Raw genomic sequence first — 24,220 nt, 5'->3', positions numbered from 1 at the left:
TAACACCAGATGCCAATTGTAGATCCTCTCACACCTGTGGTCACTGCAGCATCTGACTCCACTTTGTCCAAAAGGGATCTATTCCATTCAATTACACATGATCTAGATTAGACTGACAACAAGATACTGCACGGGACATAGCAGAGTTGGTGAAGTTGAGTGGTGATGAGTTTGCTATTTGGATGAATAAAGCAAGTAAAAAGTGTGTTAGATAAAAATTCATTTCAATTCGCTAATCGGGCTAATATGAATCAGGTGAATCGAGTTCTGCTTTTGGAAACTGGGTTAAGAAGGGGTGCACCGTTCCTGGAGGTACTGCAATACCAGGTCAATGCGTGGAGTGGACAGAGCAAGCTCTTTTTCCATCTCCCTGTTCTAAAAATCCATTTAATATATGGTCCCCAGATAGGGGACGTATCAGATATTAAACTGATAAGAACAGATACTACACTTGATCTTAGCCAAAAGGCCGAGAAGCGATAACCAGAATTGGTTTGGGCCTCGAGTGGCACCCTGGCCTATGCCGGACACATCTTAGGGAGAGAGAGCGAGAGGGAGACAAACCCACGCCTACACAAGACATTTTGTCACCCAAGCCAACCCTTGAAAAGGCTGCTTTGCAGAGCAAAAACAAGAAGAATGGTGCGTTTTGCAGCCGCCGCCCACTGCAATGAATCTGAATAACTCCTCCTTTAGGGCGCAAGCAACTCCCCTCCCCCTTGCAGTCTTTCCAATTCACGATACAAAAAGACGGACAGGACAGGTTGCCTGACTTTCCGTCACTGCCACCCTTTGCCATCCTTACCCGTAGAAAGCCCTTTCATCATCCCCAAACCCTAATCTTTTCCCTTTCCTTCCCAGCCCCCAAACCCTGCCCTCTGTACCTTTCTCACCACCCGCTTCCCTTCTCCTGTCATCCCCCTACCACCCGGGAAAAAAAGAGATTGCCCCCTCCTTCCACTAGCCCACCCTCCCACCCAAAGAACAACTTCTTCTGCGCAGCTTGTTTTCTAGGCAGCAGCGCTATTGTGATGTCATCGGGGGGCATTGTGACAAGCCGCCAGTGTTCCGTCTCTTCATGTTGTGCACTGTTCAAACCGAAAATACATCAACAGGCAGGCTACAGAAAAGCTTACTAACAAAGGTTAGAGAGGGGCTTTCTCAGAGGGCTTTTTACAGTTTGTCTATTCCCAATTAGCCGGTTTAGTATACTTAATGAAAGTACTAATTCTTTCATAGGCCGCCCATTCTTAGTATTTGACGTTCAGGTAACAACAGGTAACTTTATTTGGAGTGGAAGCAGAGAGATAACACCAGATGCCAATTGTAGATCCTCTCACACCTGTGGTCACTGCAGCATCTGACTCCACTTTGTCCAAAAGGGATCTATTCCATTCAATTACACATGATCTAGATTAGACTGACAACAAGATACTGCACGGGACATAGCAGAGTTGGTGAAGTTGAGTGGTGATGAGTTTGCTATTTGGATGAATAAAGCAAGTAAAAAGTGTGTTAGATAAAAATTCATTTCAATTCGCTAATCGGGCTAATATGAATCAGGTGAATCGAGTTCTGCTTTTGGAAACTGGGTTAAGAAGGGGTGCACCGTTCCTGGAGGTACTGCAATACCAGGTCAATGCGTGGAGTGGACAGAGCAAGCTCTTTTTCCATCTCCCTGTTCTAAAAATCCATTTAATATATGGTCCCCAGATAGGGGACGTATCAGATATTAAACTGATAAGAACAGATACTACACTTGATCTTAGCCAAAAGGCCGAGAAGCGATAACCAGAATTGGTTTGGGCCTCGAGTGGCACCCTGGCCTATGCCGGACACATCTTAGGGAGAGAGAGCGAGAGGGAGACAAACCCACGCCTACACAAGACATTTTGTCACCCAAGCCAACCCTTGAAAAGGCTGCTTTGCAGAGCAAAAACAAGAAGAATGGTGCGTTTTGCAGCCGCCGCCCACTGCAATGAATCTGAATAACTCCTCCTTTAGGGCGCAAGCAACTCCCCTCCCCCTTGCAGTCTTTCCAATTCACGATACAAAAAGACGGACAGGACAGGTTGCCTGACTTTCCGTCACTGCCACCCTTTGCCATCCTTACCCGTAGAAAGCCCTTTCATCATCCCCAAACCCTAATCTTTTCCCTTTCCTTCCCAGCCCCCAAACCCTGCCCTCTGTACCTTTCTCACCACCCGCTTCCCTTCTCCTGTCATCCCCCTACCACCCGGGAAAAAAAGAGATTGCCCCCTCCTTCCACTAGCCCACCCTCCCACCCAAAGAACAACTTCTTCTGCGCAGCTTGTTTTCTAGGCAGCAGCGCTATTGTGATGTCATCGGGGGGCATTGTGACAAGCCGCCAGTGTTCCGTCTCTTCATGTTGTGCACTGTTCAAACCGAAAATACATCAACAGGCAGGCTACAGAAAAGCTTACTAACAAAGGTTAGAGAGGGGCTTTCTCAGAGGGCTTTTTACAGTTTGTCTATTCCCAATTAGCCGGTTTAGTATACTTAATGAAAGTACTAATTCTTTCATAGGCCGCCCATTCTTAGTATTTGACGTTCAGGTAACAACAGGTAACTTTATTTGGAGTGGAAGCAGAGAGATAACACCAGATGCCAATTGTAGATCCTCTCACACCTGTGGTCACTGCAGCATCTGACTCCACTTTGTCCAAAAGGGATCTATTCCATTCAATTACACATGATCTAGATTAGACTGACAACAAGATACTGCACGGGACATAGCAGAGTTGGTGAAGTTGAGTGGTGATGAGTTTGCTATTTGGATGAATAAAGCAAGTAAAAAGTGTGTTAGATAAAAATTCATTTCAATTCGCTAATCGGGCTAATATGAATCAGGTGAATCGAGTTCTGCTTTTGGAAACTGGGTTAAGAAGGGGTGCACCGTTCCTGGAGGTACTGCAATACCAGGTCAATGCGTGGAGTGGACAGAGCAAGCTCTTTTTCCATCTCCCTGTTCTAAAAATCCATTTAATATATGGTCCCCAGATAGGGGACGTATCAGATATTAAACTGATAAGAACAGATACTACACTTGATCTTAGCCAAAAGGCCGAGAAGCGATAACCAGAATTGGTTTGGGCCTCGAGTGGCACCCTGGCCTATGCCGGACACATCTTAGGGAGAGAGAGCGAGAGGGAGACAAACCCACGCCTACACAAGACATTTTGTCACCCAAGCCAACCCTTGAAAAGGCTGCTTTGCAGAGCAAAAACAAGAAGAATGGTGCGTTTTGCAGCCGCCGCCCACTGCAATGAATCTGAATAACTCCTCCTTTAGGGCGCAAGCAACTCCCCTCCCCCTTGCAGTCTTTCCAATTCACGATACAAAAAGACGGACAGGACAGGTTGCCTGACTTTCCGTCACTGCCACCCTTTGCCATCCTTACCCGTAGAAAGCCCTTTCATCATCCCCAAACCCTAATCTTTTCCCTTTCCTTCCCAGCCCCCAAACCCTGCCCTCTGTACCTTTCTCACCACCCGCTTCCCTTCTCCTGTCATCCCCCTACCACCCGGGAAAAAAAGAGATTGCCCCCTCCTTCCACTAGCCCACCCTCCCACCCAAAGAACAACTTCTTCTGCGCAGCTTGTTTTCTAGGCAGCAGCGCTATTGTGATGTCATCGGGGGGCATTGTGACAAGCCGCCAGTGTTCCGTCTCTTCATGTTGTGCACTGTTCAAACCGAAAATACATCAACAGGCAGGCTACAGAAAAGCTTACTAACAAAGGTTAGAGAGGGGCTTTCTCAGAGGGCTTTTTACAGTTTGTCTATTCCCAATTAGCCGGTTTAGTATACTTAATGAAAGTACTAATTCTTTCATAGGCCGCCCATTCTTAGTATTTGACGTTCAGGTAACAACAGGTAACTTTATTTGGAGTGGAAGCAGAGAGATAACACCAGATGCCAATTGTAGATCCTCTCACACCTGTGGTCACTGCAGCATCTGACTCCACTTTGTCCAAAAGGGATCTATTCCATTCAATTACACATGATCTAGATTAGACTGACAACAAGATACTGCACGGGACATAGCAGAGTTGGTGAAGTTGAGTGGTGATGAGTTTGCTATTTGGATGAATAAAGCAAGTAAAAAGTGTGTTAGATAAAAATTCATTTCAATTCGCTAATCGGGCTAATATGAATCAGGTGAATCGAGTTCTGCTTTTGGAAACTGGGTTAAGAAGGGGTGCACCGTTCCTGGAGGTACTGCAATACCAGGTCAATGCGTGGAGTGGACAGAGCAAGCTCTTTTTCCATCTCCCTGTTCTAAAAATCCATTTAATATATGGTCCCCAGATAGGGGACGTATCAGATATTAAACTGATAAGAACAGATACTACACTTGATCTTAGCCAAAAGGCCGAGAAGCGATAACCAGAATTGGTTTGGGCCTCGAGTGGCACCCTGGCCTATGCCGGACACATCTTAGGGAGAGAGAGCGAGAGGGAGACAAACCCACGCCTACACAAGACATTTTGTCACCCAAGCCAACCCTTGAAAAGGCTGCTTTGCAGAGCAAAAACAAGAAGAATGGTGCGTTTTGCAGCCGCCGCCCACTGCAATGAATCTGAATAACTCCTCCTTTAGGGCGCAAGCAACTCCCCTCCCCCTTGCAGTCTTTCCAATTCACGATACAAAAAGACGGACAGGACAGGTTGCCTGACTTTCCGTCACTGCCACCCTTTGCCATCCTTACCCGTAGAAAGCCCTTTCATCATCCCCAAACCCTAATCTTTTCCCTTTCCTTCCCAGCCCCCAAACCCTGCCCTCTGTACCTTTCTCACCACCCGCTTCCCTTCTCCTGTCATCCCCCTACCACCCGGGAAAAAAAGAGATTGCCCCCTCCTTCCACTAGCCCACCCTCCCACCCAAAGAACAACTTCTTCTGCGCAGCTTGTTTTCTAGGCAGCAGCGCTATTGTGATGTCATCGGGGGGCATTGTGACAAGCCGCCAGTGTTCCGTCTCTTCATGTTGTGCACTGTTCAAACCGAAAATACATCAACAGGCAGGCTACAGAAAAGCTTACTAACAAAGGTTAGAGAGGGGCTTTCTCAGAGGGCTTTTTACAGTTTGTCTATTCCCAATTAGCCGGTTTAGTATACTTAATGAAAGTACTAATTCTTTCATAGGCCGCCCATTCTTAGTATTTGACGTTCAGGTAACAACAGGTAACTTTATTTGGAGTGGAAGCAGAGAGATAACACCAGATGCCAATTGTAGATCCTCTCACACCTGTGGTCACTGCAGCATCTGACTCCACTTTGTCCAAAAGGGATCTATTCCATTCAATTACACATGATCTAGATTAGACTGACAACAAGATACTGCACGGGACATAGCAGAGTTGGTGAAGTTGAGTGGTGATGAGTTTGCTATTTGGATGAATAAAGCAAGTAAAAAGTGTGTTAGATAAAAATTCATTTCAATTCGCTAATCGGGCTAATATGAATCAGGTGAATCGAGTTCTGCTTTTGGAAACTGGGTTAAGAAGGGGTGCACCGTTCCTGGAGGTACTGCAATACCAGGTCAATGCGTGGAGTGGACAGAGCAAGCTCTTTTTCCATCTCCCTGTTCTAAAAATCCATTTAATATATGGTCCCCAGATAGGGGACGTATCAGATATTAAACTGATAAGAACAGATACTACACTTGATCTTAGCCAAAAGGCCGAGAAGCGATAACCAGAATTGGTTTGGGCCTCGAGTGGCACCCTGGCCTATGCCGGACACATCTTAGGGAGAGAGAGCGAGAGGGAGACAAACCCACGCCTACACAAGACATTTTGTCACCCAAGCCAACCCTTGAAAAGGCTGCTTTGCAGAGCAAAAACAAGAAGAATGGTGCGTTTTGCAGCCGCCGCCCACTGCAATGAATCTGAATAACTCCTCCTTTAGGGCGCAAGCAACTCCCCTCCCCCTTGCAGTCTTTCCAATTCACGATACAAAAAGACGGACAGGACAGGTTGCCTGACTTTCCGTCACTGCCACCCTTTGCCATCCTTACCCGTAGAAAGCCCTTTCATCATCCCCAAACCCTAATCTTTTCCCTTTCCTTCCCAGCCCCCAAACCCTGCCCTCTGTACCTTTCTCACCACCCGCTTCCCTTCTCCTGTCATCCCCCTACCACCCGGGAAAAAAAGAGATTGCCCCCTCCTTCCACTAGCCCACCCTCCCACCCAAAGAACAACTTCTTCTGCGCAGCTTGTTTTCTAGGCAGCAGCGCTATTGTGATGTCATCGGGGGGCATTGTGACAAGCCGCCAGTGTTCCGTCTCTTCATGTTGTGCACTGTTCAAACCGAAAATACATCAACAGGCAGGCTACAGAAAAGCTTACTAACAAAGGTTAGAGAGGGGCTTTCTCAGAGGGCTTTTTACAGTTTGTCTATTCCCAATTAGCCGGTTTAGTATACTTAATGAAAGTACTAATTCTTTCATAGGCCGCCCATTCTTAGTATTTGACGTTCAGGTAACAACAGGTAACTTTATTTGGAGTGGAAGCAGAGAGATAACACCAGATGCCAATTGTAGATCCTCTCACACCTGTGGTCACTGCAGCATCTGACTCCACTTTGTCCAAAAGGGATCTATTCCATTCAATTACACATGATCTAGATTAGACTGACAACAAGATACTGCACGGGACATAGCAGAGTTGGTGAAGTTGAGTGGTGATGAGTTTGCTATTTGGATGAATAAAGCAAGTAAAAAGTGTGTTAGATAAAAATTCATTTCAATTCGCTAATCGGGCTAATATGAATCAGGTGAATCGAGTTCTGCTTTTGGAAACTGGGTTAAGAAGGGGTGCACCGTTCCTGGAGGTACTGCAATACCAGGTCAATGCGTGGAGTGGACAGAGCAAGCTCTTTTTCCATCTCCCTGTTCTAAAAATCCATTTAATATATGGTCCCCAGATAGGGGACGTATCAGATATTAAACTGATAAGAACAGATACTACACTTGATCTTAGCCAAAAGGCCGAGAAGCGATAACCAGAATTGGTTTGGGCCTCGAGTGGCACCCTGGCCTATGCCGGACACATCTTAGGGAGAGAGAGCGAGAGGGAGACAAACCCACGCCTACACAAGACATTTTGTCACCCAAGCCAACCCTTGAAAAGGCTGCTTTGCAGAGCAAAAACAAGAAGAATGGTGCGTTTTGCAGCCGCCGCCCACTGCAATGAATCTGAATAACTCCTCCTTTAGGGCGCAAGCAACTCCCCTCCCCCTTGCAGTCTTTCCAATTCACGATACAAAAAGACGGACAGGACAGGTTGCCTGACTTTCCGTCACTGCCACCCTTTGCCATCCTTACCCGTAGAAAGCCCTTTCATCATCCCCAAACCCTAATCTTTTCCCTTTCCTTCCCAGCCCCCAAACCCTGCCCTCTGTACCTTTCTCACCACCCGCTTCCCTTCTCCTGTCATCCCCCTACCACCCGGGAAAAAAAGAGATTGCCCCCTCCTTCCACTAGCCCACCCTCCCACCCAAAGAACAACTTCTTCTGCGCAGCTTGTTTTCTAGGCAGCAGCGCTATTGTGATGTCATCGGGGGGCATTGTGACAAGCCGCCAGTGTTCCGTCTCTTCATGTTGTGCACTGTTCAAACCGAAAATACATCAACAGGCAGGCTACAGAAAAGCTTACTAACAAAGGTTAGAGAGGGGCTTTCTCAGAGGGCTTTTTACAGTTTGTCTATTCCCAATTAGCCGGTTTAGTATACTTAATGAAAGTACTAATTCTTTCATAGGCCGCCCATTCTTAGTATTTGACGTTCAGGTAACAACAGGTAACTTTATTTGGAGTGGAAGCAGAGAGATAACACCAGATGCCAATTGTAGATCCTCTCACACCTGTGGTCACTGCAGCATCTGACTCCACTTTGTCCAAAAGGGATCTATTCCATTCAATTACACATGATCTAGATTAGACTGACAACAAGATACTGCACGGGACATAGCAGAGTTGGTGAAGTTGAGTGGTGATGAGTTTGCTATTTGGATGAATAAAGCAAGTAAAAAGTGTGTTAGATAAAAATTCATTTCAATTCGCTAATCGGGCTAATATGAATCAGGTGAATCGAGTTCTGCTTTTGGAAACTGGGTTAAGAAGGGGTGCACCGTTCCTGGAGGTACTGCAATACCAGGTCAATGCGTGGAGTGGACAGAGCAAGCTCTTTTTCCATCTCCCTGTTCTAAAAATCCATTTAATATATGGTCCCCAGATAGGGGACGTATCAGATATTAAACTGATAAGAACAGATTTTGATTTAATGAAGCTTTCCAAAGCACCACAAAAAATGCATGACCGAAGTCACACCAAAAACAGTGCAAAGGCTAGGATTCGTGTGGACCCCACCGTGAGGAGAGGGTCCCCAAAAATCAACCCCGTCCCTCCGAGCCAGAAGGCCACAGCAAGGGTCAGGGATCTTCGGTGCTCCCCCAAGCCGAAGCCTGGTTGAGCCTTGTTGTTGCTCCCAGCATCCACCCAGGCATCTTACCCAAGTGGAGTAGAGAGCTACTAGTTGTTGGTTTCGCAGCCGAAACTGCCCGGACCGTCAACCGGTGTTGGTTTCTCAGCCCAAGGCTAACCGGACCTCCAACCGGGTGTTGGTTTCTCAGCCGAAGCTGACCCAGACCTCCAACCAGGTGTTGGTTTCTCAGCCGAAGCTGACCCGGACCTCCAACCGGGTGTTAGTTTCTCAGCCCAAAGCTGACCAGACCTCCGACCGGGATTAAAAAAATTTCCCTTCCTAGCCAGAAGGCCAGGATAGGGTAATATGCTCAAAAAGTATGAAAAGGCAAGGTACGGTGTGCTACAGAGCCCAAGGCTTGCCGGGGTCCCAAGCCAGCAAGCTCAGACTCACTCCAGGGTCGTCAGTCCTGGGGCACGTTGTACCATAGCCCCCCACCCTTACTCAGTCTAATAGCCTCGATCCTGGTAGGGCCATGTTTTCCTCTTGATGAATATACTATCCACCCAGAGTACTAGCAAGCGCAACCTTCCAGTGTGCATTGTATCATTGTACTAAGGTGGCCTGGAGCTTAAACCACCTCTTCGAACAACACTACACTTGATCTTAGCCAAAAGGCCGAGAAGCGATAACCAGAATTGGTTTGGGCCTCGAGTGGCACCCTGGCCTATGCCGGACACATCTTAGGGAGAGAGAGCGAGAGGGAGACAAACCCACGCCTACACAAGACATTTTGTCACCCAAGCCAACCCTTGAAAAGGCTGCTTTGCAGAGCAAAAACAAGAAGAATGGTGCGTTTTGCAGCCGCCGCCCACTGCAATGAATCTGAATAACTCCTCCTTTAGGGCGCAAGCAACTCCCCTCCCCCTTGCAGTCTTTCCAATTCACGATACAAAAAGACGGACAGGACAGGTTGCCTGACTTTCCGTCACTGCCACCCTTTGCCATCCTTACCCGTAGAAAGCCCTTTCATCATCCCCAAACCCTAATCTTTTCCCTTTCCTTCCCAGCCCCCAAACCCTGCCCTCTGTACCTTTCTCACCACCCGCTTCCCTTCTCCTGTCATCCCCCTACCACCCGGGAAAAAAAGAGATTGCCCCCTCCTTCCACTAGCCCACCCTCCCACCCAAAGAACAACTTCTTCTGCGCAGCTTGTTTTCTAGGCAGCAGCGCTATTGTGATGTCATCGGGGGGCATTGTGACAAGCCGCCAGTGTTCCGTCTCTTCATGTTGTGCACTGTTCAAACCGAAAATACATCAACAGGCAGGCTACAGAAAAGCTTACTAACAAAGGTTAGAGAGGGGCTTTCTCAGAGGGCTTTTTACAGTTTGTCTATTCCCAATTAGCCGGTTTAGTATACTTAATGAAAGTACTAATTCTTTCATAGGCCGCCCATTCTTAGTATTTGACGTTCAGGTAACAACAGGTAACTTTATTTGGAGTGGAAGCAGAGAGATAACACCAGATGCCAATTGTAGATCCTCTCACACCTGTGGTCACTGCAGCATCTGACTCCACTTTGTCCAAAAGGGATCTATTCCATTCAATTACACATGATCTAGATTAGACTGACAACAAGATACTGCACGGGACATAGCAGAGTTGGTGAAGTTGAGTGGTGATGAGTTTGCTATTTGGATGAATAAAGCAAGTAAAAAGTGTGTTAGATAAAAATTCATTTCAATTCGCTAATCGGGCTAATATGAATCAGGTGAATCGAGTTCTGCTTTTGGAAACTGGGTTAAGAAGGGGTGCACCGTTCCTGGAGGTACTGCAATACCAGGTCAATGCGTGGAGTGGACAGAGCAAGCTCTTTTTCCATCTCCCTGTTCTAAAAATCCATTTAATATATGGTCCCCAGATAGGGGACGTATCAGATATTAAACTGATAAGAACAGATACTACACTTGATCTTAGCCAAAAGGCCGAGAAGCGATAACCAGAATTGGTTTGGGCCTCGAGTGGCACCCTGGCCTATGCCGGACACATCTTAGGGAGAGAGAGCGAGAGGGAGACAAACCCACGCCTACACAAGACATTTTGTCACCCAAGCCAACCCTTGAAAAGGCTGCTTTGCAGAGCAAAAACAAGAAGAATGGTGCGTTTTGCAGCCGCCGCCCACTGCAATGAATCTGAATAACTCCTCCTTTAGGGCGCAAGCAACTCCCCTCCCCCTTGCAGTCTTTCCAATTCACGATACAAAAAGACGGACAGGACAGGTTGCCTGACTTTCCGTCACTGCCACCCTTTGCCATCCTTACCCGTAGAAAGCCCTTTCATCATCCCCAAACCCTAATCTTTTCCCTTTCCTTCCCAGCCCCCAAACCCTGCCCTCTGTACCTTTCTCACCACCCGCTTCCCTTCTCCTGTCATCCCCCTACCACCCGGGAAAAAAAGAGATTGCCCCCTCCTTCCACTAGCCCACCCTCCCACCCAAAGAACAACTTCTTCTGCGCAGCTTGTTTTCTAGGCAGCAGCGCTATTGTGATGTCATCGGGGGGCATTGTGACAAGCCGCCAGTGTTCCGTCTCTTCATGTTGTGCACTGTTCAAACCGAAAATACATCAACAGGCAGGCTACAGAAAAGCTTACTAACAAAGGTTAGAGAGGGGCTTTCTCAGAGGGCTTTTTACAGTTTGTCTATTCCCAATTAGCCGGTTTAGTATACTTAATGAAAGTACTAATTCTTTCATAGGCCGCCCATTCTTAGTATTTGACGTTCAGGTAACAACAGGTAACTTTATTTGGAGTGGAAGCAGAGAGATAACACCAGATGCCAATTGTAGATCCTCTCACACCTGTGGTCACTGCAGCATCTGACTCCACTTTGTCCAAAAGGGATCTATTCCATTCAATTACACATGATCTAGATTAGACTGACAACAAGATACTGCACGGGACATAGCAGAGTTGGTGAAGTTGAGTGGTGATGAGTTTGCTATTTGGATGAATAAAGCAAGTAAAAAGTGTGTTAGATAAAAATTCATTTCAATTCGCTAATCGGGCTAATATGAATCAGGTGAATCGAGTTCTGCTTTTGGAAACTGGGTTAAGAAGGGGTGCACCGTTCCTGGAGGTACTGCAATACCAGGTCAATGCGTGGAGTGGACAGAGCAAGCTCTTTTTCCATCTCCCTGTTCTAAAAATCCATTTAATATATGGTCCCCAGATAGGGGACGTATCAGATATTAAACTGATAAGAACAGATACTACACTTGATCTTAGCCAAAAGGCCGAGAAGCGATAACCAGAATTGGTTTGGGCCTCGAGTGGCACCCTGGCCTATGCCGGACACATCTTAGGGAGAGAGAGCGAGAGGGAGACAAACCCACGCCTACACAAGACATTTTGTCACCCAAGCCAACCCTTGAAAAGGCTGCTTTGCAGAGCAAAAACAAGAAGAATGGTGCGTTTTGCAGCCGCCGCCCACTGCAATGAATCTGAATAACTCCTCCTTTAGGGCGCAAGCAACTCCCCTCCCCCTTGCAGTCTTTCCAATTCACGATACAAAAAGACGGACAGGACAGGTTGCCTGACTTTCCGTCACTGCCACCCTTTGCCATCCTTACCCGTAGAAAGCCCTTTCATCATCCCCAAACCCTAATCTTTTCCCTTTCCTTCCCAGCCCCCAAACCCTGCCCTCTGTACCTTTCTCACCACCCGCTTCCCTTCTCCTGTCATCCCCCTACCACCCGGGAAAAAAAGAGATTGCCCCCTCCTTCCACTAGCCCACCCTCCCACCCAAAGAACAACTTCTTCTGCGCAGCTTGTTTTCTAGGCAGCAGCGCTATTGTGATGTCATCGGGGGGCATTGTGACAAGCCGCCAGTGTTCCGTCTCTTCATGTTGTGCACTGTTCAAACCGAAAATACATCAACAGGCAGGCTACAGAAAAGCTTACTAACAAAGGTTAGAGAGGGGCTTTCTCAGAGGGCTTTTTACAGTTTGTCTATTCCCAATTAGCCGGTTTAGTATACTTAATGAAAGTACTAATTCTTTCATAGGCCGCCCATTCTTAGTATTTGACGTTCAGGTAACAACAGGTAACTTTATTTGGAGTGGAAGCAGAGAGATAACACCAGATGCCAATTGTAGATCCTCTCACACCTGTGGTCACTGCAGCATCTGACTCCACTTTGTCCAAAAGGGATCTATTCCATTCAATTACACATGATCTAGATTAGACTGACAACAAGATACTGCACGGGACATAGCAGAGTTGGTGAAGTTGAGTGGTGATGAGTTTGCTATTTGGATGAATAAAGCAAGTAAAAAGTGTGTTAGATAAAAATTCATTTCAATTCGCTAATCGGGCTAATATGAATCAGGTGAATCGAGTTCTGCTTTTGGAAACTGGGTTAAGAAGGGGTGCACCGTTCCTGGAGGTACTGCAATACCAGGTCAATGCGTGGAGTGGACAGAGCAAGCTCTTTTTCCATCTCCCTGTTCTAAAAATCCATTTAATATATGGTCCCCAGATAGGGGACGTATCAGATATTAAACTGATAAGAACAGATACTACACTTGATCTTAGCCAAAAGGCCGAGAAGCGATAACCAGAATTGGTTTGGGCCTCGAGTGGCACCCTGGCCTATGCCGGACACATCTTAGGGAGAGAGAGCGAGAGGGAGACAAACCCACGCCTACACAAGACATTTTGTCACCCAAGCCAACCCTTGAAAAGGCTGCTTTGCAGAGCAAAAACAAGAAGAATGGTGCGTTTTGCAGCCGCCGCCCACTGCAATGAATCTGAATAACTCCTCCTTTAGGGCGCAAGCAACTCCCCTCCCCCTTGCAGTCTTTCCAATTCACGATACAAAAAGACGGACAGGACAGGTTGCCTGACTTTCCGTCACTGCCACCCTTTGCCATCCTTACCCGTAGAAAGCCCTTTCATCATCCCCAAACCCTAATCTTTTCCCTTTCCTTCCCAGCCCCCAAACCCTGCCCTCTGTACCTTTCTCACCACCCGCTTCCCTTCTCCTGTCATCCCCCTACCACCCGGGAAAAAAAGAGATTGCCCCCTCCTTCCACTAGCCCACCCTCCCACCCAAAGAACAACTTCTTCTGCGCAGCTTGTTTTCTAGGCAGCAGCGCTATTGTGATGTCATCGGGGGGCATTGTGACAAGCCGCCAGTGTTCCGTCTCTTCATGTTGTGCACTGTTCAAACCGAAAATACATCAACAGGCAGGCTACAGAAAAGCTTACTAACAAAGGTTAGAGAGGGGCTTTCTCAGAGGGCTTTTTACAGTTTGTCTATTCCCAATTAGCCGGTTTAGTATACTTAATGAAAGTACTAATTCTTTCATAGGCCGCCCATTCTTAGTATTTGACGTTCAGGTAACAACAGGTAACTTTATTTGGAGTGGAAGCAGAGAGATAACACCAGATGCCAATTGTAGATCCTCTCACACCTGTGGTCACTGCAGCATCTGACTCCACTTTGTCCAAAAGGGATCTATTCCATTCAATTACACATGATCTAGATTAGACTGACAACAAGATACTGCACGGGACATAGCAGAGTTGGTGAAGTTGAGTGGTGATGAGTTTGCTATTTGGATGAATAAAGCAAGTAAAAAGTGTGTTAGATAAAAATTCATTTCAATTCGCTAATCGGGCTAATATGAATCAGGTGAATCGAGTTCTGCTTTTGGAAACTGGGTTAAGAAGGGGTGCACCGTTCCTGGAGGTACTGCAATACCAGGTCAATGCGTGGAGTGGACAGAGCAAGCTCTTTTTCCATCTCCCTGTTCTAAAAATCCATTTAATATATGGTCCCCAGATAGGGGACGTATCAGATATTAAACTGATAAGAACAGATTTTTTGATTTAACAGCATCTTTATTATCATGCACTACTCACAAAAAGGTAACAAACCGTGTACAGTGCCGCAGCCCCGTACACACAGAACTATACAATCCTTCTTACATAGCCATAGAGTACGACGCACTAAACTATACATCACACTCCTATGCTTATCCATAACACTCAAGCTGAAAGAAAAAGTTAGACAATAAATAACGACGAACCGGCGATTGGGGGATGGGGGTAGGGGAAAAGGGGGATAGGGTGGGGAAATCACAGGCCCGAAGCTTTATTGAAAGACGCACATAACGGGAAAAGGAGGGAGGGGGCATGGAAGAGGTCTAAACCTCCTCCTCGGCGCTGTCGTCCGGACTGTCCATGATGGAATAGTCTCTGAGCAGGCTGTGGATCAGCCTGCGGCAATCCTGGATAAGAACAGATACTACACTTGATCTTAGCCAAAAGGCCGAGAAGCGATAACCAGAATTGGTTTGGGCCTCGAGTGGCACCCTGGCCTATGCCGGACACATCTTAGGGAGAGAGAGCGAGAGGGAGACAAACCCACGCCTACACAAGACATTTTGTCACCCAAGCCAACCCTTGAAAAGGCTGCTTTGCAGAGCAAAAACAAGAAGAATGGTGCGTTTTGCAGCCGCCGCCCACTGCAATGAATCTGAATAACTCCTCCTTTAGGGCGCAAGCAACTCCCCTCCCCCTTGCAGTCTTTCCAATTCACGATACAAAAAGACGGACAGGACAGGTTGCCTGACTTTCCGTCACTGCCACCCTTTGCCATCCTTACCCGTAGAAAGCCCTTTCATCATCCCCAAACCCTAATCTTTTCCCTTTCCTTCCCAGCCCCCAAACCCTGCCCTCTGTACCTTTCTCACCACCCGCTTCCCTTCTCCTGTCATCCCCCTACCACCCGGGAAAAAAAGAGATTGCCCCCTCCTTCCACTAGCCCATCCTCCCACCCAAAGAACAACTTCTTCTGCGCAGCTTGTTTTCTAGGCAGCAGCGCTATTGTGATGTCATCGGGGGGCATTGTGACAAGCCGCCAGTGTTCCGTCTCTTCATGTTGTGCACTGTTCAAACCGAAAATACATCAACAGGCAGGCTACAGAAAAGCTTACTAACAAAGGTTAGAGAGGGGCTTTCTCAGAGGGCTTTTTACAGTTTGTCTATTCCCAATTAGCCGGTTTAGTATACTTAATGAAAGTACTAATTCTTTCATAGGCCGCCCATTCTTAGTATTTGACGTTCAGGTAACAACAGGTAACTTTATTTGGAGTGGAAGCAGAGAGATAACACCAGATGCCAATTGTAGATCCTCTCACACCTGTGGTCACTGCAGCATCTGACTCCACTTTGTCCAAAAGGGATCTATTCCATTCAATTACACATGATCTAGATTAGACTGACAACAAGATACTGCACGGGACATAGCAGAGTTGGTGAAGTTGAGTGGTGATGAGTTTGCTATTTGGATGAATAAAGCAAGTAAAAAGTGTGTTAGATAAAAATTCATTTCAATTCGCTAATCGGGCTAATATGAATCAGGTGAATCGAGTTCTGCTTTTGGAAACTGGGTTAAGAAGGGGTGCACCGTTCCTGGAGGTACTGCAATACCAGGTCAATGCGTGGAGTGGACAGAGCAAGCTCTTTTTCCATCTCCCTGTTCTAAAAATCCATTTAATATATGGTCCCCAGATAGGGGACGTATCAGATATTAAACTAAGAACAGATACTACACTTGATCTTAGCCAAAAGGCCGAGAAGCGATAACCAGAATTGGTTTGGGCCTCGAGTGGCACCCTGGCCTATGCCGGACACATCTTAGGGAGAGAGAGCGAGAGGGAGACAAACCCACGCCTACACAAGACATTTTGTCACCCAAGCCAACCCTTGAAAAGGCTGCTTTGCAGAGCAAAAACAAGAAGAATGGTGCGTTTTGCAGCCGCCGCCCACTGCAATGAATCTGAATAACTCCTCCTTTAGGGCGCAAGCAACTCCCCTCCCCCTTGCAGTCTTTCCAATTCACGATACAAAAAGACGGACAGGACAGGTTGCCTGACTTTCCGTCACTGCCACCCTTTGCCATCCTTACCCGTAGAAAGCCCTTTCATCATCCCCAAACCCTAATCTTTTCCCTTTCCTTCCCAGCCCCCAAACCCTGCCCTCTGTACCTTTCTCACCACCCGCTTCCCTTCTCCTGTCATCCCCCTACCACCCGGGAAAAAAAGAGATTGCCCCCTCCTTCCACTAGCCCACCCTCCCACCCAAAGAACAACTTCTTCTGCGCAGCTTGTTTTCTAGGCAGCAGCGCTATTGTGATGTCATCGGGGGGCATTGTGACAAGCCGCCAGTGTTCCGTCTCTTCATGTTGTGCACTGTTCAAACCGAAAATACATCAACAGGCAGGCTACAGAAAAGCTTACTAACAAAGGTTAGAGAGGGGCTTTCTCAGAGGGCTTTTTACAGTTTGTCTATTCCCAATTAGCCGGTTTAGTATACTTAATGAAAGTACTAATTCTTTCATAGGCCGCCCATTCTTAGTATTTGACGTTCAGGTAACAACAGGTAACTTTATTTGGAGTGGAAGCAGAGAGATAACACCAGATGCCAATTGTAGATCCTCTCACACCTGTGGTCACTGCAGCATCTGACTCCACTTTGTCCAAAAGGGATCTATTCCATTCAATTACACATGATCTAGATTAGACTGACAACAAGATACTGCACGGGACATAGCAGAGTTGGTGAAGTTGAGTGGTGATGAGTTTGCTATTTGGATGAATAAAGCAAGTAAAAAGTGTGTTAGATAAAAATTCATTTCAATTCGCTAATCGGGCTAATATGAATCAGGTGAATCGAGTTCTGCTTTTGGAAACTGGGTTAAGAAGGGGTGCACCGTTCCTGGAGGTACTGCAATACCAGGTCAATGCGTGGAGTGGACAGAGCAAGCTCTTTTTCCATCTCCCTGTTCTAAAAATCCATTTAATATATGGTCCCCAGATAGGGGACGTATCAGATATTAAACTGATAAGAACAGATACTACACTTGATCTTAGCCAAAAGGCCGAGAAGCGATAACCAGAATTGGTTTGGGCCTCGAGTGGCACCCTGGCCTATGCCGGACACATCTTAGGGAGAGAGAGCGAGAGGGAGACAAACCCACGCCTACACAAGACATTTTGTCACCCAAGCCAACCCTTGAAAAGGCTGCTTTGCAGAGCAAAAACAAGAAGAATGGTGCGTTTTGCAGCCGCCGCCCACTGCAATGAATCTGAATAACTCCTCCTTTAGGGCGCAAGCAACTCCCCTCCCCCTTGCAGTCTTTCCAATTCACGATACAAAAAGACGGACAGGACAGGTTGCCTGACTTTCCGTCACTGCCACCCTTTGCCATCCTTACCCGTAGAAAGCCCTTTCATCATCCCCAAACCCTAATCTTTTCCCTTTCCTTCCCAGCCCCCAAACCCTGCCCTCTGTACCTTTCTCACCACCCGCTTCCCTTCTCCTGTCATCCCCCTACCACCCGGGAAAAAAAGAGATTGCCCCCTCCTTCCACTAGCCCACCCTCCCACCCAAAGAACAACTTCTTCTGCGCAGCTTGTTTTCTAGGCAGCAGCGCTATTGTGATGTCATCGGGGGGCATTGTGACAAGCCGCCAGTGTTCCGTCTCTTCATGTTGTGCACTGTTCAAACCGAAAATACATCAACAGGCAGGCTACAGAAAAGCTTACTAACAAAGGTTAGAGAGGGGCTTTCTCAGAGGGCTTTTTACAGTTTGTCTATTCCCAATTAGCCGGTTTAGTATACTTAATGAAAGTACTAATTCTTTCATAGGCCGCCCATTCTTAGTATTTGACGTTCAGGTAACAACAGGTAACTTTATTTGGAGTGGAAGCAGAGAGATAACACCAGATGCCAATTGTAGATCCTCTCACACCTGTGGTCACTGCAGCATCTGACTCCACTTTGTCCAAAAGGGATCTATTCCATTCAATTACACATGATCTAGATTAGACTGACAACAAGATACTGCACGGGACATAGCAGAGTTGGTGAAGTTGAGTGGTGATGAGTTTGCTATTTGGATGAATAAAGCAAGTAAAAAGTGTGTTAGATAAAAATTCATTTCAATTCGCTAATCGGGCTAATATGAATCAGGTGAATCGAGTTCTGCTTTTGGAAACTGGGTTAAGAAGGGGTGCACCGTTCCTGGAGGTACTGCAATACCAGGTCAATGCGTGGAGTGGACAGAGCAAGCTCTTTTTCCATCTCCCTGTTCTAAAAATCCATTTAATATATGGTCCCCAGATAGGGGACGTATCAGATATTAAACTGATAAGAACAGATACTACACTTGATCTTAGCCAAAAGGCCGAGAAGCGATAACCAGAATTGGTTTGGGCCTCGAGTGGCACCCTGGCCTATGCCGGACACATCTTAGGGAGAGAGAGCGAGAGGGAGACAAACCCACGCCTACACAAGACATTTTGTCACCCAAGCCAACCCTTGAAAAGGCTGCTTTGCAGAGCAAAAACAAGAAGAATGGTGCGTTTTGCAGCCGCCGCCCACTGCAATGAATCTGAATAACTCCTCCTTTAGGGCGCAAGCAACTCCCCTCCCCCTTGCAGTCTTTCCAATTCACGATACAAAAAGACGGACAGGACAGGTTGCCTGACTTTCCGTCACTGCCACCCTTTGCCATCCTTACCCGTAGAAAGCCCTTTCATCATCCCCAAACCCTAATCTTTTCCCTTTCCTTCCCAGCCCCCAAACCCTGCCCTCTGTACCTTTCTCACCACCCGCTTCCCTTCTCCTGTCATCCCCCTACCACCCGGGAAAAAAAGAGATTGCCCCCTCCTTCCACTAGCCCACCCTCCCACCCAAAGAACAACTTCTTCTGCGCAGCTTGTTTTCTAGGCAGCAGCGCTATTGTGATGTCATCGGGGGGCATTGTGACAAGCCGCCAGTGTTCCGTCTCTTCATGTTGTGCACTGTTCAAACCGAAAATACATCAACAGGCAGGCTACAGAAAAGCTTACTAACAAAGGTTAGAGAGGGGCTTTCTCAGAGGGCTTTTTACAGTTTGTCTATTCCCAATTAGCCGGTTTAGTATACTTAATGAAAGTACTAATTCTTTCATAGGCCGCCCATTCTTAGTATTTGACGTTCAGGTAACAACAGGTAACTTTATTTGGAGTGGAAGCAGAGAGATAACACCAGATGCCAATTGTAAATCCTCTCACACCTGTGGTCACTGCAGCATCTGACTCCACTTTGTCCAAAAGGGATCTATTCCATTCAATTACACATGATCTAGATTAGACTGACAACAAGATACTGCACGGGACATAGCAGAGTTGGTGAAGTTGAGTGGTGATGAGTTTGCTATTTGGATGAATAAAGCAAGTAAAAAGTGTGTTAGATAAAAATTCATTTCAATTCGCTAATCGGGCTAATATGAATCAGGTGAATCGAGTTCTGCTTTTGGAAACTGGGTTAAGAAGGGGTGCACCGTTCCTGGAGGTACTGCAATACCAGGTCAATGCGTGGAGTGGACAGAGCAAGCTCTTTTTCCATCTCCCTGTTCTAAAAATCCATTTAATATATGGTCCCCAGATAGGGGACGTATCAGATATTAAACTGATAAGAACAGATACTACACTTGATCTTAGCCAAAAGGCCGAGAAGCGATAACCAGAATTGGTTTGGGCCTCGAGTGGCACCCTGGCCTATGCCGGACACATCTTAGGGAGAGAGAGCGAGAGGGAGACAAACCCACGCCTACACAAGACATTTTGTCACCCAAGCCAACCCTTGAAAAGGCTGCTTTGCAGAGCAAAAACAAGAAGAATGGTGCGTTTTGCAGCCGCCGCCCACTGCAATGAATCTGAATAACTCCTCCTTTAGGGCGCAAGCAACTCCCCTCCCCCTTGCAGTCTTTCCAATTCACGATACAAAAAGACGGACAGGACAGGTTGCCTGACTTTCCGTCACTGCCACCCTTTGCCATCCTTACCCGTAGAAAGCCCTTTCATCATCCCCAAACCCTAATCTTTTCCCTTTCCTTCCCAGCCCCCAAACCCTGCCCTCTGTACCTTTCTCACCACCCGCTTCCCTTCTCCTGTCATCCCCCTACCACCCGGGAAAAAAAGAGATTGCCCCCTCCTTCCACTAGCCCACCCTCCCACCCAAAGAACAACTTCTTCTGCGCAGCTTGTTTTCTAGGCAGCAGCGCTATTGTGATGTCATCGGGGGGCATTGTGACAAGCCGCCAGTGTTCCGTCTCTTCATGTTGTGCACTGTTCAAACCGAAAATACATCAACAGGCAGGCTACAGAAAAGCTTACTAACAAAGGTTAGAGAGGGGCTTTCTCAGAGGGCTTTTTACAGTTTGTCTATTCCCAATTAGCCGGTTTAGTATACTTAATGAAAGTACTAATTCTTTCATAGGCCGCCCATTCTTAGTATTTGACGTTCAGGTAACAACAGGTAACTTTATTTGGAGTGGAAGCAGAGAGATAACACCAGATGCCAATTGTAGATCCTCTCACACCTGTGGTCACTGCAGCATCTGACTCCACTTTGTCCAAAAGGGATCTATTCCATTCAATTACACATGATCTAGATTAGACTGACAACAAGATACTGCACGGGACATAGCAGAGTTGGTGAAGTTGAGTGGTGATGAGTTTGCTATTTGGATGAATAAAGCAAGTAAAAAGTGTGTTAGATAAAAATTCATTTCAATTCGCTAATCGGGCTAATATGAATCAGGTGAATCGAGTTCTGCTTTTGGAAACTGGGTTAAGAAGGGGTGCACCGTTCCTGGAGGTACTGCAATACCAGGTCAATGCGTGGAGTGGACAGAGCAAGCTCTTTTTCCATCTCCCTGTTCTAAAAATCCATTTAATATATGGTCCCCAGATAGGGGACGTATCAGATATTAAACTGATAAGAACAGATACTACACTTGATCTTAGCCAAAAGGCCGAGAAGCGATAACCAGAATTGGTTTGGGCCTCGAGTGGCACCCTGGCCTATGCCGGACACATCTTAGGGAGAGAGAGCGAGAGGGAGACAAACCCACGCCTACACAAGACATTTTGTCACCCAAGCCAACCCTTGAAAAGGCTGCTTTGCAGAGCAAAAACAAGAAGAATGGTGCGTTTTGCAGCCGCCGCCCACTGCAATGAATCTGAATAACTCCTCCTTTAGGGCGCAAGCAACTCCCCTCCCCCTTGCAGTCTTTCCAATTCACGATACAAAAAGACGGACAGGACAGGTTGCCTGACTTTCCGTCACTGCCACCCTTTGCCATCCTTACCCGTAGAAAGCCCTTTCATCATCCCCAAACCCTAATCTTTTCCCTTTCCTTCCCAGCCCCCAAACCCTGCCCTCTGTACCTTTCTCACCACCCGCTTCCCTTCTCCTGTCATCCCCCTACCACCCGGGAAAAAAAGAGATTGCCCCCTCCTTCCACTAGCCCACCCTCCCACCCAAAGAACAACTTCTTCTGCGCAGCTTGTTTTCTAGGCAGCAGCGCTATTGTGATGTCATCGGGGGGCATTGTGACAAGCCGCCAGTGTTCCGTCTCTTCATGTTGTGCACTGTTCAAACCGAAAATACATCAACAGGCAGGCTACAGAAAAGCTTACTAACAAAGGTTAGAGAGGGGCTTTCTCAGAGGGCTTTTTACAGTTTGTCTATTCCCAATTAGCCGGTTTAGTATACTTAATGAAAGTACTAATTCTTTCATAGGCCGCCCATTCTTAGTATTTGACGTTCAGGTAACAACAGGTAACTTTATTTGGAGTGGAAGCAGAGAGATAACACCAGATGCCAATTGTAGATCCTCTCACACCTGTGGTCACTGCAGCATCTGACTCCACTTTGTCCAAAAGGGATCTATTCCATTCAATTACACATGATCTAGATTAGACTGACAACAAGATACTGCACGGGACATAGCAGAGTTGGTGAAGTTGAGTGGTGATGAGTTTGCTATTTGGATGAATAAAGCAAGTAAAAAGTGTGTTAGATAAAAATTCATTTCAATTCGCTAATCGGGCTAATATGAATCAGGTGAATCGAGTTCTGCTTTTGGAAACTGGGTTAAGAAGGGGTGCACCGTTCCTGGAGGTACTGCAATACCAGGTCAATGCGTGGAGTGGACAGAGCAAGCTCTTTTTCCATCTCCCTGTTCTAAAAATCCATTTAATATATGGTCCCCAGATAGGGGACGTATCAGATATTAAACTGATAAGAACAGATACTACACTTGATCTTAGCCAAAAGGCCGAGAAGCGATAACCAGAATTGGTTTGGGCCTCGAGTGGCACCCTGGCCTATGCCGGACACATCTTAGGGAGAGAGAGCGAGAGGGAGACAAACCCACGCCTACACAAGACATTTTGTCACCCAAGCCAACCCTTGAAAAGGCTGCTTTGCAGAGCAAAAACAAGAAGAATGGTGCGTTTTGCAGCCGCCGCCCACTGCAATGAATCTGAATAACTCCTCCTTTAGGGCGCAAGCAACTCCCCTCCCCCTTGCAGTCTTTCCAATTCACGATACAAAAAGACGGACAGGACAGGTTGCCTGACTTTCCGTCACTGCCACCCTTTGCCATCCTTACCCGTAGAAAGCCCTTTCATCATCCCCAAACCCTAATCTTTTCCCTTTCCTTCCCAGCCCCCAAACCCTGCCCTCTGTACCTTTCTCACCACCCGCTTCCCTTCTCCTGTCATCCCCCTACCACCCGGGAAAAAAAGAGATTGCCCCCTCCTTCCACTAGCCCACCCTCCCACCCAAAGAACAACTTCTTCTGCGCAGCTTGTTTTCTAGGCAGCAGCGCTATTGTGATGTCATCGGGGGGCATTGTGACAAGCCGCCAGTGTTCCGTCTCTTCATGTTGTGCACTGTTCAAACCGAAAATACATCAACAGGCAGGCTACAGAAAAGCTTACTAACAAAGGTTAGAGAGGGGCTTTCTCAGAGGGCTTTTTACAGTTTGTCTATTCCCAATTAGCCGGTTTAGTATACTTAATGAAAGTACTAATTCTTTCATAGGCCGCCCATTCTTAGTATTTGACGTTCAGGTAACAACAGGTAACTTTATTTGGAGTGGAAGCAGAGAGATAACACCAGATGCCAATTGTAGATCCTCTCACACCTGTGGTCACTGCAGCATCTGACTCCACTTTGTCCAAAAGGGATCTATTCCATTCAATTACACATGATCTAGATTAGACTGACAACAAGATACTGCACGGGACATAGCAGAGTTGGTGAAGTTGAGTGGTGATGAGTTTGCTATTTGGATGAATAAAGCAAGTAAAAAGTGTGTTAGATAAAAATTCATTTCAATTCGCTAATCGGGCTAATATGAATCAGGTGAATCGAGTTCTGCTTTTGGAAACTGGGTTAAGAAGGGGTGCACCGTTCCTGGAGGTACTGCAATACCAGGTCAATGCGTGGAGTGGACAGAGCAAGCTCTTTTTCCATCTCCCTGTTCTAAAAATCCATTTAATATATGGTCCCCAGATAGGGGACGTATCAGATATTAAACTGATAAGAACAGATACTACACTTGATCTTAGCCAAAAGGCCGAGAAGCGATAACCAGAATTGGTTTGGGCCTCGAGTGGCACCCTGGCCTATGCCGGACACATCTTAGGGAGAGAGAGCGAGAGGGAGACAAACCCACGCCTACACAAGACATTTTGTCACCCAAGCCAACCCTTGAAAAGGCTGCTTTGCAGAGCAAAAACAAGAAGAATGGTGCGTTTTGCAGCCGCCGCCCACTGCAATGAATCTGAATAACTCCTCCTTTAGGGCGCAAGCAACTCCCCTCCCCCTTGCAGTCTTTCCAATTCACGATACAAAAAGACGGACAGG

At 46.9% G+C, this 24,220-nt stretch overlaps 17 non-coding genes and 2 pseudogenes across 17 annotated transcripts; all 19 read right to left on the bottom strand.

The window, feature by feature from the left end:
- Nucleotides 1-290: 290 nt before the first annotated feature.
- LOC142262132 (U2 spliceosomal RNA) lies at nt 291-481 on the bottom strand. Its single transcript, XR_012729584.1, has one exon. It is a non-coding gene; the product is annotated as a U2 spliceosomal RNA (small nuclear RNA).
- A 1,117-nt stretch (nt 482-1,598) lies between these two features.
- On the bottom strand, nt 1,599-1,789 carry LOC142262131 (U2 spliceosomal RNA). The gene has a single exon (XR_012729583.1). It is a non-coding gene; the product is annotated as a U2 spliceosomal RNA (small nuclear RNA).
- Nucleotides 1,790-2,906: 1,117 nt separating this feature from the next.
- Nucleotides 2,907-3,097, bottom strand: LOC142262130 (U2 spliceosomal RNA). Its single transcript, XR_012729582.1, has one exon. It is a non-coding gene; the product is annotated as a U2 spliceosomal RNA (small nuclear RNA).
- A 1,117-nt stretch (nt 3,098-4,214) lies between these two features.
- On the bottom strand, nt 4,215-4,405 carry LOC142262129 (U2 spliceosomal RNA). Its single transcript, XR_012729581.1, has one exon. It is a non-coding gene; the product is annotated as a U2 spliceosomal RNA (small nuclear RNA).
- Nucleotides 4,406-5,522: 1,117 nt separating this feature from the next.
- On the bottom strand, nt 5,523-5,713 carry LOC142262128 (U2 spliceosomal RNA). The gene has a single exon (XR_012729580.1). It is a non-coding gene; the product is annotated as a U2 spliceosomal RNA (small nuclear RNA).
- Nucleotides 5,714-6,830: 1,117 nt separating this feature from the next.
- LOC142262127 (U2 spliceosomal RNA) lies at nt 6,831-7,021 on the bottom strand. Its single transcript, XR_012729579.1, has one exon. It is a non-coding gene; the product is annotated as a U2 spliceosomal RNA (small nuclear RNA).
- Nucleotides 7,022-8,138: 1,117 nt separating this feature from the next.
- LOC142262307 (U2 spliceosomal RNA) lies at nt 8,139-8,334 on the bottom strand. The gene has a single exon (XR_012729740.1). It is a non-coding gene; the product is annotated as a U2 spliceosomal RNA (small nuclear RNA).
- Nucleotides 8,335-10,249: 1,915 nt separating this feature from the next.
- Nucleotides 10,250-10,440, bottom strand: LOC142262125 (U2 spliceosomal RNA). The gene has a single exon (XR_012729578.1). It is a non-coding gene; the product is annotated as a U2 spliceosomal RNA (small nuclear RNA).
- Nucleotides 10,441-11,557: 1,117 nt separating this feature from the next.
- On the bottom strand, nt 11,558-11,748 carry LOC142262123 (U2 spliceosomal RNA). The gene has a single exon (XR_012729576.1). It is a non-coding gene; the product is annotated as a U2 spliceosomal RNA (small nuclear RNA).
- A 1,117-nt stretch (nt 11,749-12,865) lies between these two features.
- On the bottom strand, nt 12,866-13,056 carry LOC142262122 (U2 spliceosomal RNA). The gene has a single exon (XR_012729575.1). It is a non-coding gene; the product is annotated as a U2 spliceosomal RNA (small nuclear RNA).
- A 1,117-nt stretch (nt 13,057-14,173) lies between these two features.
- Nucleotides 14,174-14,378, bottom strand: LOC142262288 (U2 spliceosomal RNA; annotated as a pseudogene).
- Nucleotides 14,379-14,695: 317 nt separating this feature from the next.
- LOC142262326 (U2 spliceosomal RNA) lies at nt 14,696-14,789 on the bottom strand (annotated as a pseudogene).
- A 1,117-nt stretch (nt 14,790-15,906) lies between these two features.
- Nucleotides 15,907-16,094, bottom strand: LOC142262286 (U2 spliceosomal RNA). The gene has a single exon (XR_012729723.1). It is a non-coding gene; the product is annotated as a U2 spliceosomal RNA (small nuclear RNA).
- A 1,117-nt stretch (nt 16,095-17,211) lies between these two features.
- Nucleotides 17,212-17,402, bottom strand: LOC142262121 (U2 spliceosomal RNA). The gene has a single exon (XR_012729574.1). It is a non-coding gene; the product is annotated as a U2 spliceosomal RNA (small nuclear RNA).
- A 1,117-nt stretch (nt 17,403-18,519) lies between these two features.
- On the bottom strand, nt 18,520-18,710 carry LOC142262120 (U2 spliceosomal RNA). Its single transcript, XR_012729573.1, has one exon. It is a non-coding gene; the product is annotated as a U2 spliceosomal RNA (small nuclear RNA).
- Nucleotides 18,711-19,827: 1,117 nt separating this feature from the next.
- On the bottom strand, nt 19,828-20,018 carry LOC142262119 (U2 spliceosomal RNA). The gene has a single exon (XR_012729572.1). It is a non-coding gene; the product is annotated as a U2 spliceosomal RNA (small nuclear RNA).
- Nucleotides 20,019-21,135: 1,117 nt separating this feature from the next.
- Nucleotides 21,136-21,326, bottom strand: LOC142262118 (U2 spliceosomal RNA). Its single transcript, XR_012729571.1, has one exon. It is a non-coding gene; the product is annotated as a U2 spliceosomal RNA (small nuclear RNA).
- Nucleotides 21,327-22,443: 1,117 nt separating this feature from the next.
- On the bottom strand, nt 22,444-22,634 carry LOC142262117 (U2 spliceosomal RNA). The gene has a single exon (XR_012729570.1). It is a non-coding gene; the product is annotated as a U2 spliceosomal RNA (small nuclear RNA).
- Nucleotides 22,635-23,751: 1,117 nt separating this feature from the next.
- LOC142262116 (U2 spliceosomal RNA) lies at nt 23,752-23,942 on the bottom strand. The gene has a single exon (XR_012729569.1). It is a non-coding gene; the product is annotated as a U2 spliceosomal RNA (small nuclear RNA).
- Nucleotides 23,943-24,220: the final 278 nt, after the last annotated feature.

The sequence above is a fragment of the Anomaloglossus baeobatrachus genome, unplaced genomic scaffold (assembly GCF_048569485.1).
Source record: "Anomaloglossus baeobatrachus isolate aAnoBae1 unplaced genomic scaffold, aAnoBae1.hap1 Scaffold_243, whole genome shotgun sequence".
NCBI lineage: Eukaryota > Metazoa > Chordata > Amphibia > Anura > Aromobatidae > Anomaloglossus > Anomaloglossus baeobatrachus.
This window is presented reverse-complemented; position numbering and strand designations above follow the sequence as displayed.